Genomic DNA, 12,632 nt, shown 5'->3' on the forward strand with positions numbered 1-12,632 from the left:
CGACCTTCTGTGAAAGCCTCGTGCTGCGAACTCTCTCGCGGATTCTCTCTCTCTCTCTCTCTCTCTCTCTCTCTCTCTCTCTCTCTCGCATCGTCACCTCTCATTGGCCAGTGTTTTTCGTTAATAACTCGTAAACAAAGCCGCAGATTACATTTTCGCAAAGGAAAAAGTTACTTCAAATGACCTCAGCTACCCCTCATTTTCGGCTGTTAAAATAATTGTGGAACACCCTGTAGAATGTTACATTTTCTTGGTTTGGTTGTTTCGGAAAAATACATTTGTGTTTCCCAAGTTTTGCGAGAACTAAGATTATCAATTTCTTCTCTCGAATCCAATGTTGAGTCAAAGAACTGCGTTATTTTTTATTTCTTCGGAGCTGAAGGATACAAAAACTAAGAGTAATTTTGGAGCAAACGTGGAAAGAACGTCTCGAATTTTCGAATTCAAAACTCACGCGTTGAAGACTCCAATTCTCCCAGGATATATTATATTTTAAGTTATTACTTATGTAGCGGACCCGAACGTGGGAGGAAAGGAATTTTCGAACGCGGAAATTCTAGCCTTTACGAGTGCGTGCCGTAGGCGGCCGGGTCTCAAAGACCGGTCGTAAAAGTGACGAAGTCCAAATGCTGGGTCTAGTCGCTTGAAAGACCTCATAGGCGTTATTTTGCTTGGAGATCATTTTCCCTTCGGTTTGAAGGACAGGGAATTTCCCTCTGCTTAGAAATTCGAAACGTCGTTGACCAGACAACTGTGCATTCCTACAAGCGTTTGGTCTAACAATATAGATCATAACAGATGTATCACCGCGTTATTTTCTTTCATTGAGAATCTTTATCGCTGTTGTTTTGTTATTGTTACTTTCCTTCGTTACTGTTGTTATCGTTTCCTTATTATTGTTATATCGTTGTTTGGCTGGAAAGATCGTCGCAAGAGTATTATAATATTCGTAGTTATTATTGTAAAGTGCGAACAACGCGTTTATTCCAAAGATGCTGCAAAGATGCGTCTGATAAGAAAATCGGCACTTTTCAAAGCCACACATACTAACCTAGAAAAGTTCGTCGCTAATTATTATTGAATAAGTATAAGTAATATTATTTAATAGTGCAATGAAAGTGAACGTTGTAATAATCTGACCGGAGATATCCTTCTATTCGTCACCGTCATATAGAAATCAGCTGTGCAGTTCATCGTACATTGTACGAGGTTAATGCACTCATCTCCTGACACATATTTCCGATCATGAAGTGGATTCACAACTAAATGGGTGAGTTTCATATTAATAATATTTTTCATATTTATCAAACGATCAAATCCTTCACGTTTTTTAACGTAATTATTTATTATTAAATTAGCTTTGCGAATCGTTCGTTGAATTCTGTTCGGACGCGGAATTATTTAAATTAAAATATCATTTACGTACTTCGACGGGGTTAATTATTGTTAATCGTCACTGTACATATCGCATACAAATTTCATTTGGCACATATGAGGTGTCATGCACTTCAGAAAATTAAAACGGCTGTTACAGTTATTAATTACTTATTATTTTAGGTTCGAAAAATTAGTAAATATTCTTCAGATATCCTGAAATAAGAATGAACAGCGTTTTTCTTAAAATTACCACTGTCATGTAAAATAATTCGGAAAGTTCACGCTCTGTGATTTATTCATTGATTCGAACGCGGCACGGAGCCCCCCTCCCGCGATCGGAGCACGTTGCGCTCGAGCAATCGATCATTTTCACGTAATCAGTTAATATGCTGACGAATAGTAATAATGATGAAAGTGTTGTAACAGACACTACACCTATTAATATTTCTGACAATCGAAGAAATTGACAAAAAGGTATTGTGTGGCAATATTTCGAGAGAATGAACGACGGCCGAGCAAAGTGTATATTGTGCGGAAAAGATTTTGCCGCAAAATACGGCAACACTACTGGTTTTTTGTGACACTTGACGACTGCGTATGTAGAAATGGTTACAAGTTCCCCACAGACAAGAACAAGTACTTCAGAAACAGAAACAGAACACATATGACACTTGGATGAAAATTCGTTAAGAGCCGAGCAACTAACAAATGGAATTGCAAGAATGATTGTTTTGGACTTATAAATGTATAAACAAATTTCAATCATTAATAAAACTGTCAAACCAAGATACAAGATTCCTTCTCGAACCACTTTTTCGCGAGTAATAACTCTGTAAATTTACATCGATTTCAAAAATCAAATTAAAAGAAAATTACACAAAGATTTGGGAAAAGATAAATAGTTTTTCTTATATCTCATATAAATTTTTTACATGATATTATTAGATTCATTTAAAATAAAATTAACAGATACTATAATAGCTTTGACAACTGACGGCTGGACATCACATTCTGTGCAGCATTTTATGTTCATATCAATTCACTACATGACACCGGACTTTAAAATACAGCATTATATCTTGAACACATCATTTGTCAGCAAAACATACGTATAGACAGAACAAGAGGCTTTCGTCACCTCAAACAACGGTAAAAATCTCATGAAAGCTATTACAACTCAACCGAACTAGTACCGCATACTACATACATATTACATACATGTATTACATATTGTTTGCAATTAGTAATTAAAATGGGTTTAAAAGATTATGCTGAATATGAATTCATTCGTAAAAGACGACGTGCAATAGTTTTCTTCTTCGCTCGTTCAACATCTGAAAGACAAATGCTAATGGACACTCAGAAAACATTAAATTCCGATTTAATACTTCTACAGCTAATGCAAGAAACAGACACTCGATGGAATTTTAGATACATGATGTTCCATAGACTGAATTTACTAAGCACTTCTTTCAATAACATATTATCGAATGTAAATATGTCAGAAAATTTAAACGCAGAAGACTTTTGAATGCATTGATTACAGTTTTAGAACCCATTAAAGAGGTCACTGAAGTAATGAGCGCAAATCTTTATCCTACACTATTGCAATACTACTACATGTTCATTGCATTACAGAATGTTCTCGCACCCGACACTACACACGATACAAAAATCGCTGCAATATGTAATGTCCACACACATTGTAAAAAAAGCGACCATAATATGTAATTGCTATGCTCGTGGATCCACGGTTTAAAAACCCCCATAAGTTAGAAATATTGACAGAAAAATTCATGATTTAAATTCAGAAAACAATAACAATAATCTACAAAATATTTTCAGTAATGAAAATGGTAAATTCTTAAATTACTTATATTTCCTATCTTACATTAATTATATTAATAAGTTTTTAATACATTTTTATCCTTCAGCTCCGAAAAAATGAAATATAACGCAATTCTTTGACTCAACATTGGATTCGAGAGAAGAAACTTATACTCTTACTTCTCGCAAAACTCGGAAAATACAAATGTATTTTTCCGAAATAACGGAACCAAGAAAATGTAACATTATGGAATGGTGGAAATGTTACGTCAACAGGTATCCACTATTACAAAATATGGCAAAATATGTATTTGCGTTATCTGCAACTAAAACAACCAGCGAACGTTTGTTTTCTGCGGCTGGTGACATAGTTATATGTACAAGAGCACGTTTGTTACCGGAGAATGTTGAGCAATTATATTTCTTACATAGTGTACCGTCCGGTCGCACAAACAAGAAAAAGTTTTCTTTTGTGCAAACGGCCAACGTAATTTACGACTCTCGTTTAACGAAGCTATTTTTGAGTTGATGATTTCCAGACTTCGGCGTCACATGCTTTAGTAGAGTTTTACTTGGGACGGATTCATCGGTTTTTCGACAAGCGTGTCCGGCGCGGGAGGCCCGAAGAAAATTTCCACGGTATCCCCTCCAATCACATCGCCGTTCCGAAAACAAGCAGGCTAAGGATCTAAGGAATAAGGCGGTGAAACGGAAAAACGAACAGCTCTGACTGGAAAGACCCATCGCGTGGGTTAGCCAATCAGGGTTGTTTAGGAATTTAGTTATTCAATTGTAATCTATCCGGAGATGCAGATCGCAAAGAGTCAAACGAGTTCGTTTAGTATCGTTATTCCAGCTACTCCGCACAACAAGTGTACCATTAATGAATAAACCTACCCACAATAGCAAATCAATTTTAATAAAAATCGAACTCTTCCATGTTTTTCATATGTGGTTCTAAAGATTGTATTTTTTATTTATATCCTTCTTATTTAAAGTTTACATAAGGGCAAAGTATACGAATTATTTTATATTAACATTTTCAAATATTACACTGTCTGACATGATTTTTGATTTCCTATAGCCACTATGAAATTCTTGTAGATCTTTACGGCTCGAACAAGAATCCGAAAACGGAATTGCTTCATCACCCTTAGTTTTCGAAGAAAAAGAGCTTCTGTAAAAACCCAAAATTTTTAACAAAAATGAGGTATTGCATGAAAAGTAAAAACGTTAGAAAGTTCTAATCGGTCTTGAAAGCTAGAGGAGAGTTTCCCGAATATAGTTATATAAATTATATATATAATTTATTAATTATTTTTGGTCCCAAATATGTGCTGACGTGCATAGTTTCTCCGCAATATTTTTGTATTTTTACCAAAGTACTTTGTCTAGTATGAATATTCTATCCAGGATCGGATTCTGTAGATATTTCTTAAGAAGAAACGGCCCAATAAAAGTGCCGGAACGATTCACATTTCGAACAGGCCGAGAAAATGCGCAATGCGTGTACGACGTTTTGGCCGCCATGCGCTCCGCTGCTCGCTTCACCTTTTAAAACGCAATAACTTTTTCAAAACTGAACCAAATGACTCGAATTTTCTTTAGATGATAGGGGGACTAGTTTACTAGACGATGGCTAAAAAGCATTTTTCTTTATTTTGCTATTACTTGGAATGAAAAGAAAAAATTAAAAATCCTTGTTTTTAACTTTTTTATCTGAGTCTATAACGAAAATTTAAAGAATGCCTTTTGTAGATCTCGGTAACTTGTATGCGTGCTGAAAATTTGATCGAAATCCGTTATGCAGATTTCTGCATATTTCTTACAATTTTTTAAATCAAAATCGTGATAAAATTGCAATTTTTGCGATCTTTAATTTGTTGTAGCTTATAATAACATGAACTTCAATAAAATTTCAATAAATTCAATAAAATTTTTAACATACATATAAGTTACCGAGATCTATGGAAGACATTTTTTAAATTTTCGTTGTAGACTCAGATAAAAAAGTTAAGAAACGAGAGATTTTTATTTTTTTGTCATTCAATGTAATACCAAAATTAAAAAACAAAATCATTTCAGTCATCGTCTAGTAGACTAGGCTCTCTATCATCTAAAAAAAATTCGAGGCATTTGATTCCGTTTAAAAATAGTTATTGCATCTTAAAAGGTGTATGAACACTTTTGTGGGCCAGTGTATATCGGACGGAAAACGAATTGGCATAGCGTTTGACTTTTTAAGTGGAATTGTACCCTTCTCAAATGCCACTTGAGAGATACAAAATGCTTCAAACTTGTTTATTTTTGTCTACTCTTCTATCCGATTGGCCTGTGCCGATGCAGTAAAAAAACACGAAGTTTACAACAATTAGGCCAAACGGTAAGACCAAGTCAGTAGAAATTTTCACGGTATCACGAAAAGGTCAGGGGTTCAAACCTCCAACTTCTATGTACGCGACCAACAATCAGATCTATTATGTGCATTGGGATGAATTAGCTGATGAATCGTCTGATATTGCTGACATCGTCGAAAAATGCAGGACATACCAGTCATGAAAATAATGTCCCGTCACGTCGTATTTTTTCCTAGTCCGTTTTACGATGCCCGTGAACCGTACGACTCCAGGTCTTGCAGACACAAAGGTCAGACCGCACGCGCTTGCGCGCGGGTGGATCATTAATTTGTTCAACTTGATTCTGAGGATCTCACAAAGAATCGTTCGCGCGGTATTCTAGGTTAACCGACCCGTTAGCAGATGTTCGGTCTCCTCGTGCGTCGCTAGCCCTAGTGGCGATTTCCTACGTGTCGAAATCGATCTAGACCCGATGTCCTGGCTCCGCCGAGATACAATACAACCCCCTCGATCGATTTCCGATGTTTTGTACGATATTATGTTCTACGGGGCGGCTACGAATTCTACAGGAACGCAAAATTACAATGTTTCGGCTCCGAAGCCTCTTCAAAATACAATAAATTCTCTCTAATTAACGTTCAGATTGTGCACAAAAATGAACAATTTCGGAAGAGGAGATACGATTAAACGAGCCTTGCGGCTCATTTTTATAGATGCCGATTGTCAGCAATTATAAAAACGTGGCGCTAGGCTCAAATAATCGTATCTCCTCTTCCAAAATTGTTCACTTTTGTGCACATCTGAGCGTCAATTAGGGAGAATTTACTGTACTAACTGTGCTTACCAATCCCCGCAATTGCCGCCGGCGTGGAAACCACGTGTTTCCCAATATCACAGGTTATTCCCCGGGACGTCTTTCGCAACCTACTTCTTACATTCGCGCCGCTTGGTAGTCGCGAACCGAGCCACCGAAATTACAAAGGAAGAAAGATCGAGAGAAATCACCAAAACCGTTGTCCTCTGGATGTTCGGTATTTGTCGGCTCTTGGCCGATGTTCCTCTCTCCAAGAGAAGCGGGTGGATAGTTCCCTGGACCTCGCACTCGTTAGTCACGCGGCGAACAGTACCCTGGACTTCACTGAAAACGACTTTTATCGCACTTCAACTATTATATTAACACAGTCTCGGTTCAACCGTTGTAGCGAATCCGTTATTTGTGTGAGTCGGTCGCGTTAGCTGTGTCGAAGTGCGAATCGCCAAGGGGTCCAGGTGCTACCCATGACCACTGTTAAACAAACCAGTCATAAAAATATTCCCTATGGAGCAAGTGCAAGAATCTAACCGTTTTGCAGTTATCAATTCAGCCATCAAACCATACTGGACCTCATGAATCTTCCACACATTCCTCAAACTCAACCAGCAACAGACACGATCAATAACAATGCATGGCAGGTAACTAATAGATCAAAGAAAAGGAAAACAACCTTCAATAACAAGACAGATCAAGAACTTGTTAGCACATACAATCGATGGAATATACTAACACCTGTCAGTGACGTAACTGGAAATTCAAACAACACTGCAAAACTCACCCCAAAACCACCACCTATATTTGTCTATGGCATAATTAATCTTTCAGAAGACCAATTCAGCTTCAAAAGTATGGCGCATGACACAATAAAAATCAACTGTGTTAATCCCGAAACCTACAGAAATCTTGTTAGATTCATGAAGGACAATAGCATTATTCTCCATACTTATCAACTTACAGAAGACAGAGCGTATAGAATCGTAATAAAACATTTATATCACTCAATGGATACTGAACTTATTAAGAATGAACTATCAACTCTTGGACATAATGTAAAAAACATCATTAATGCTAAACAAAGAGTAACCAAAGAGCCGCTCAATCTATTTTTTGTGGATTTGGAACCAGCAGAAAATAACAAGGAAATATTTAGGGTTGATGCACATTTACGTACCAAGCTCGGGTCGTGCTAGTAGCGTGCTTGATTGAGAGTATTCACATTAGATGTGCGAGCATGGTGCCAGACAAATGAAGAATAGATAATAACGCAATGTGTAACTTCTTTATTTTTTACTATTTTTTAATGGGATTTTTTTCAATGCCATCGTGAGTTTTTCTGATTAAAATGAGTCCAAACATGATATAATTTCTGTAAGATTATATTAATTTTTATGAAAAATATAAATATATTTTTTTTTGCTTTTTAAAAAAAGCAAAAAAGGATTACATACAGCGAAAAGAACACACCAATGAAAATGAAAATATCAGTGAAATCATAAATAAGATTTTGACAGAATTCAAAAATATGTTTGATTAATTAATACATCAAAATAGTATGATTTTGAACATGCTAACAATGTTTATGAGTAAAAACAATGGCTAAACTCCTAAGAATAGCCCTATGGAATGCCAACGGCATGTCTCAACATAAAGAGGAAATAAAAGTTTTCCTAAACCTTCAACTAATTGATATTCTCCTTATTAGTGAAACACACTTTACGGAAAAATCATATTTTAAAATTCCACGTACTAACCACCCAGACAAAAAAGCCCACGCAGGATCGACAATATTAATAAAAAAAACTCCATCAAGCATCATACGTCAATCAGGGTAAAATCTCTACCTTATGACATAACTGTTTCAGCAATTTATTGTCCCCCCCTCAATACCTCGAAGAAAAATGATTTTGAAGACCTTTTCTCTACCATGGATAATAAAATTATAGCTGGGGGAGATTATAATAGTAAAAATATTCTCTGGGGCTCTCGCCTTACCACAACTAAAGGCAAAGAACTGGCGAAAGTACTGCAGGATAAAAGATACTCATTCTTATCGACAGGTAGCCCTACTTATTGGCCTTCAGATCAACAAAAAATACCAGATCTTTTGGATTTTTTTGTAACCAAGGGAGTCTGCAACTCATACTTGCATGTAGAATCTAATCAATTAGTTCGTTTGTAATAAATCACGAAAAAGTTCTCAGGTTACATAATCCTAAAACTGATTGGGATTGTTACCGGCACTACCTGAATGAAAATATAAACTTAAAAATAAGTTTAAAAACCCACGCTCAGCTAGAGGAATCCACTAATAACTTTATTTGCACTCTGGCAGCTAAGCACGTCACACCGCGTATAATCACTAAAAATCGTGTAGCACATGTTCCAATTGAAATCAAAAGGCTGATTACTGAAAAGAGAAAGGCAAGAGTAAGATGGCAGAAGAGCCACGTTCTAGCTGACAAGACTAAACTAAAACACAGATTAATGAAACTGCGTGATGCATCATTTCATGACTATATAACTAAATTAAATCGCTATGACAACTAAATATGGCGACCTGTCAAATCAGCATTGAAACCTATTCACCCCCCCCCCTCTTTATACAAAAACAATCTCCTCCAGGACCATAGACACAAAGCAGCAAAGAGAAAGCAGTTCTATTCGCGGAACACTTTATTGAAGTTTTTACCCCTAATGATGACACATTAATTCAAGAAATATCGGAACACCAAATTGACGTCACGGCGGCTACGGAACCTTTTGTGCTCTTCACAGCAAGAGAAATCTTCGCTGAAATTCTTCGACTGAATAATAGAAAATCACCTGGACCCGATCTCATTACTGCTAGAATGCTTAAGGAACTACCGAAGAAGGATTCTGTTTTCCTAACTTACATATTCAACGCTATTCTAAGACACCAGTACTGGCAAACACCATTCAAAATTGCTGAGATTATTATGATACCTAAGCCCCCCTAAAATCCAAATGATGTCATAGCATGCAGATCGATAAGTCTCTTACTTATTACCTCTAAATTACTAGAAATCAAACCCCTCCTGCAATTTATCCCCGATCATTAATTTGACTTCCGCCCACAACACTCTACTATCTAACAATATCATCGAGTAGTCCACTCCATACACAGTGCACTAGAAGAAAAGAAATACTGTATGACAGTATTCCTGGACGTCAAACAAGCATTTGATAAAGTTTGTCATGATGGCCTTATTTTTAAAATAAAAAGTTTCCTTTCAACGTCTTTCAAGCTGTTTAAGTCCTATTTAACTGGCCGTCAATTCAGAACAAAAGTAAATGTTGAAACATCGAAGCTATACCCCATCCGAGCCGGGATTCCTTAGGGCAGAGTGTTTTGGGCCCGACTCTATTATATACATAACATAATATAATATACCTATTATTACATATAATACCTATAATACCCATAAAATCTACATAATACCTATTATTATAATTATATACCTATTATCATACGATTTGCCGACCTTCACAGACACAGTAATAGGTACATTCGCTGACGACACAGCAATACTCTCATGCCAACGGAGATCCAGACATTGCATCCTACAAACTGCAAATGCACCTAAATCTACTTCAATCATGGTTCATTAAATGGAAAATCAAGATCAATGAGACTAAATCGGCACACATAACGTTTACTACAAGGAAAGAAATATATTCCCCAGTCTACATAAATAACATTCAAATTCCAACAACTTCCTCAGTGTGCTATCTGGGGCTCCAAGTCGATACTAAACTAATCTAGGAAGATCACATTTAAAAAAAGGAAAGCAGTAGGAACAAGATTCAAAAGTCTATACTGGTTAATTGGGGGAAAAGCACAGTTAGCACTGGAGTGTAAAATCCTATTATATAAAACAATATTAAAGCCCATATGGACATATGGAATAGAGCTGTTGGGTTGTGTCTCCAAGTCTAACTTAAAGATCATGCAAAGAACCCAGACAAAAATTCTTCGTGCCTTAACTAATGCTTCGTGGTACGTCTCTACTCTCCATGAAGACTCGGGTATTCCTTACATAAATAAAGTAATACATGACAGAAGCGTCAACCACCATGCCAGACTCGGGTATTATCCTAACTCGCTGTCTCAGGCGTTACTTCACCAACCCGTTAATAAGAGATTGGAAAGACTATGGCCATCGGACCTCAATGAGGCCTAGGAGGATTCTTCTGTGATAGTATAGGAGTCCATGATGCGGGCTCATTCGAGCAAATTAGCTTATAGAATACATGTATTCTGATGGATAATTACTTTAAAAAAACTATTAACACGTTGAGCACGGTGTCGGTTCCTACGGACCGACAGTAAACTTTCCGTTTGGCCGGTGTCGGGCCTTGGGGACCGACAGTGGGCTTTTCGTTTGGATAGCGTAGGTTCCTGCGACCGACAGTTTAAAAGTTAAAAAATAAATGTAGTAATTTTACTGAAATTTATTGAAACACTCTAAACAAAAATATGGTTTGGTTTTGCACGTATTACAGCAATATCGGCGCCGAGTTTAACGTGTTAAACGATACTGTGGCCTACGGAACAATGAATTCGATTTTCGACGGCTCAATCGCCCAGAAGAGAAGCGTTCCCCACTCCCGGTATCCTCGGTTCAGTCCAAAGTACATACTAATCCCGCGCGCACCCTGCTTTAATCAGAACCACATCTTATGACGTGGCCCCTTGGCCCCTATCGACCTCGATTCGGTATCACGTTCCCTCGAAGTTGAAATTATCCTCGGCCCGGCAGCCCGATATGTCGGTGGCACAAGTTTAAAGTTGTCTGATTGAAACACGTGGTGTTCCAGGTTGTTCCCCCTCGAGAAAAGTTACGACAGGTCTCCGGGTCGAGACGACGTTCTTGTTGTTAGCTTCCATGTTAACCAGGAATCGCGATTTTCTCGTACTCGGGCCTATTCGGTCCGAGGTACAGTCCTGTAATTTCGCCGATGTGGCGCGCAATTTCATTAGTCCTGTTCCTGCCTACTTCTCCTATAGACGTCCCAGGAAGAACGCTCGTGCGTGAGTGAAGCTAGCCGAGGCGTGATCTGCAGACATCCCGGTCCAATCTCGCGAACTTTAAGCTTTACTCCACGATGGGAAGGAGGATGCAAACTTTGCAACGTCATAGTCCATAATCGAAGAACTTCGTGAAGATGGATTGATTATTAATTGATTATAAAATAAATTACGAATGAAATGATTGGTTTTATTAGATGTTTGAGCGGCTGGAAGGATGGAGGTGTGGAGGAAAAGGCTTTTCTAGCGGGCCTTGTCTTAGACGCAGGGATATCGGAAGGTTGGTTAAGGATGGTATTTATACAAATTGGGACGTGTCAAGTAGTTACAGAAAGGTACCCATCTGCTGGCGAGCGCTGATGTAACCGCTACAGATGATCCGATGAAATTTAAATTGCTGTAAAACCAATTAAACGATAGCCGCAGACGAAAATTGCGACGTGAGATTTCAAAATATCGAGTTGAGACTCGAAAATGTATATCGGTAAATACAGCAGATCGAACAACAACAAGAGCGACTAGAGTCATTGATAAAAAAGAAAAAAAACTGTATTGAGAAATGAAAAAGTGTCTATTAATAAATTTGGCACGTTGTATCAATTAAACGAGTTCGAGTCGAAAGCATCGATCGATATTTGAACTCTGTATCCGACATTTACAAATTATGTATACGGCAATGCTATATGCTCGACCGGTAAATTGTACAATACTAGAGGAGCTAAGATCGGTCACGTTGCGAATCCTACGGCAAACGATGACGCAACCACCAAATCGTACGTTGATCACGTTTCGAAAAGAGGTAACAATATCGTAACGTGATCGCTTTATGCCTACATGCAGGATCACGTGATGTGCTTGTTAACAGAATCGTAGACAGCTAGAAATAAGAGGATCAAGCATATGGTGAATCCGATTGAAAACGACGATGCAACCACTAAATCGCACGTTGATGACAATTTGTGGCATATCACATTATCTTTGGCTGATAATTCTTTCAATGAGCGAATGCTATATCATACCGCGGAACCTGAGGATAACGATGATGCAACCACTAAATCATACATTAACGATGTTTCAAAGAAAGGCTACGATGAGCTTTATAGAAAAATAACTGCTTACGAAAAGCTGGCGAAAGACGCGGAACAGGCTAGTGCAAAGTGAAAGTCTGAAATCCTGGTCAAAATAACAGCAAACAGCTAATGAAAAA

The sequence above is a fragment of the Megalopta genalis genome, chromosome 7 (assembly GCF_051020955.1).
Source record: "Megalopta genalis isolate 19385.01 chromosome 7, iyMegGena1_principal, whole genome shotgun sequence".
Taxonomy (NCBI): domain Eukaryota; kingdom Metazoa; phylum Arthropoda; class Insecta; order Hymenoptera; family Halictidae; genus Megalopta; species Megalopta genalis.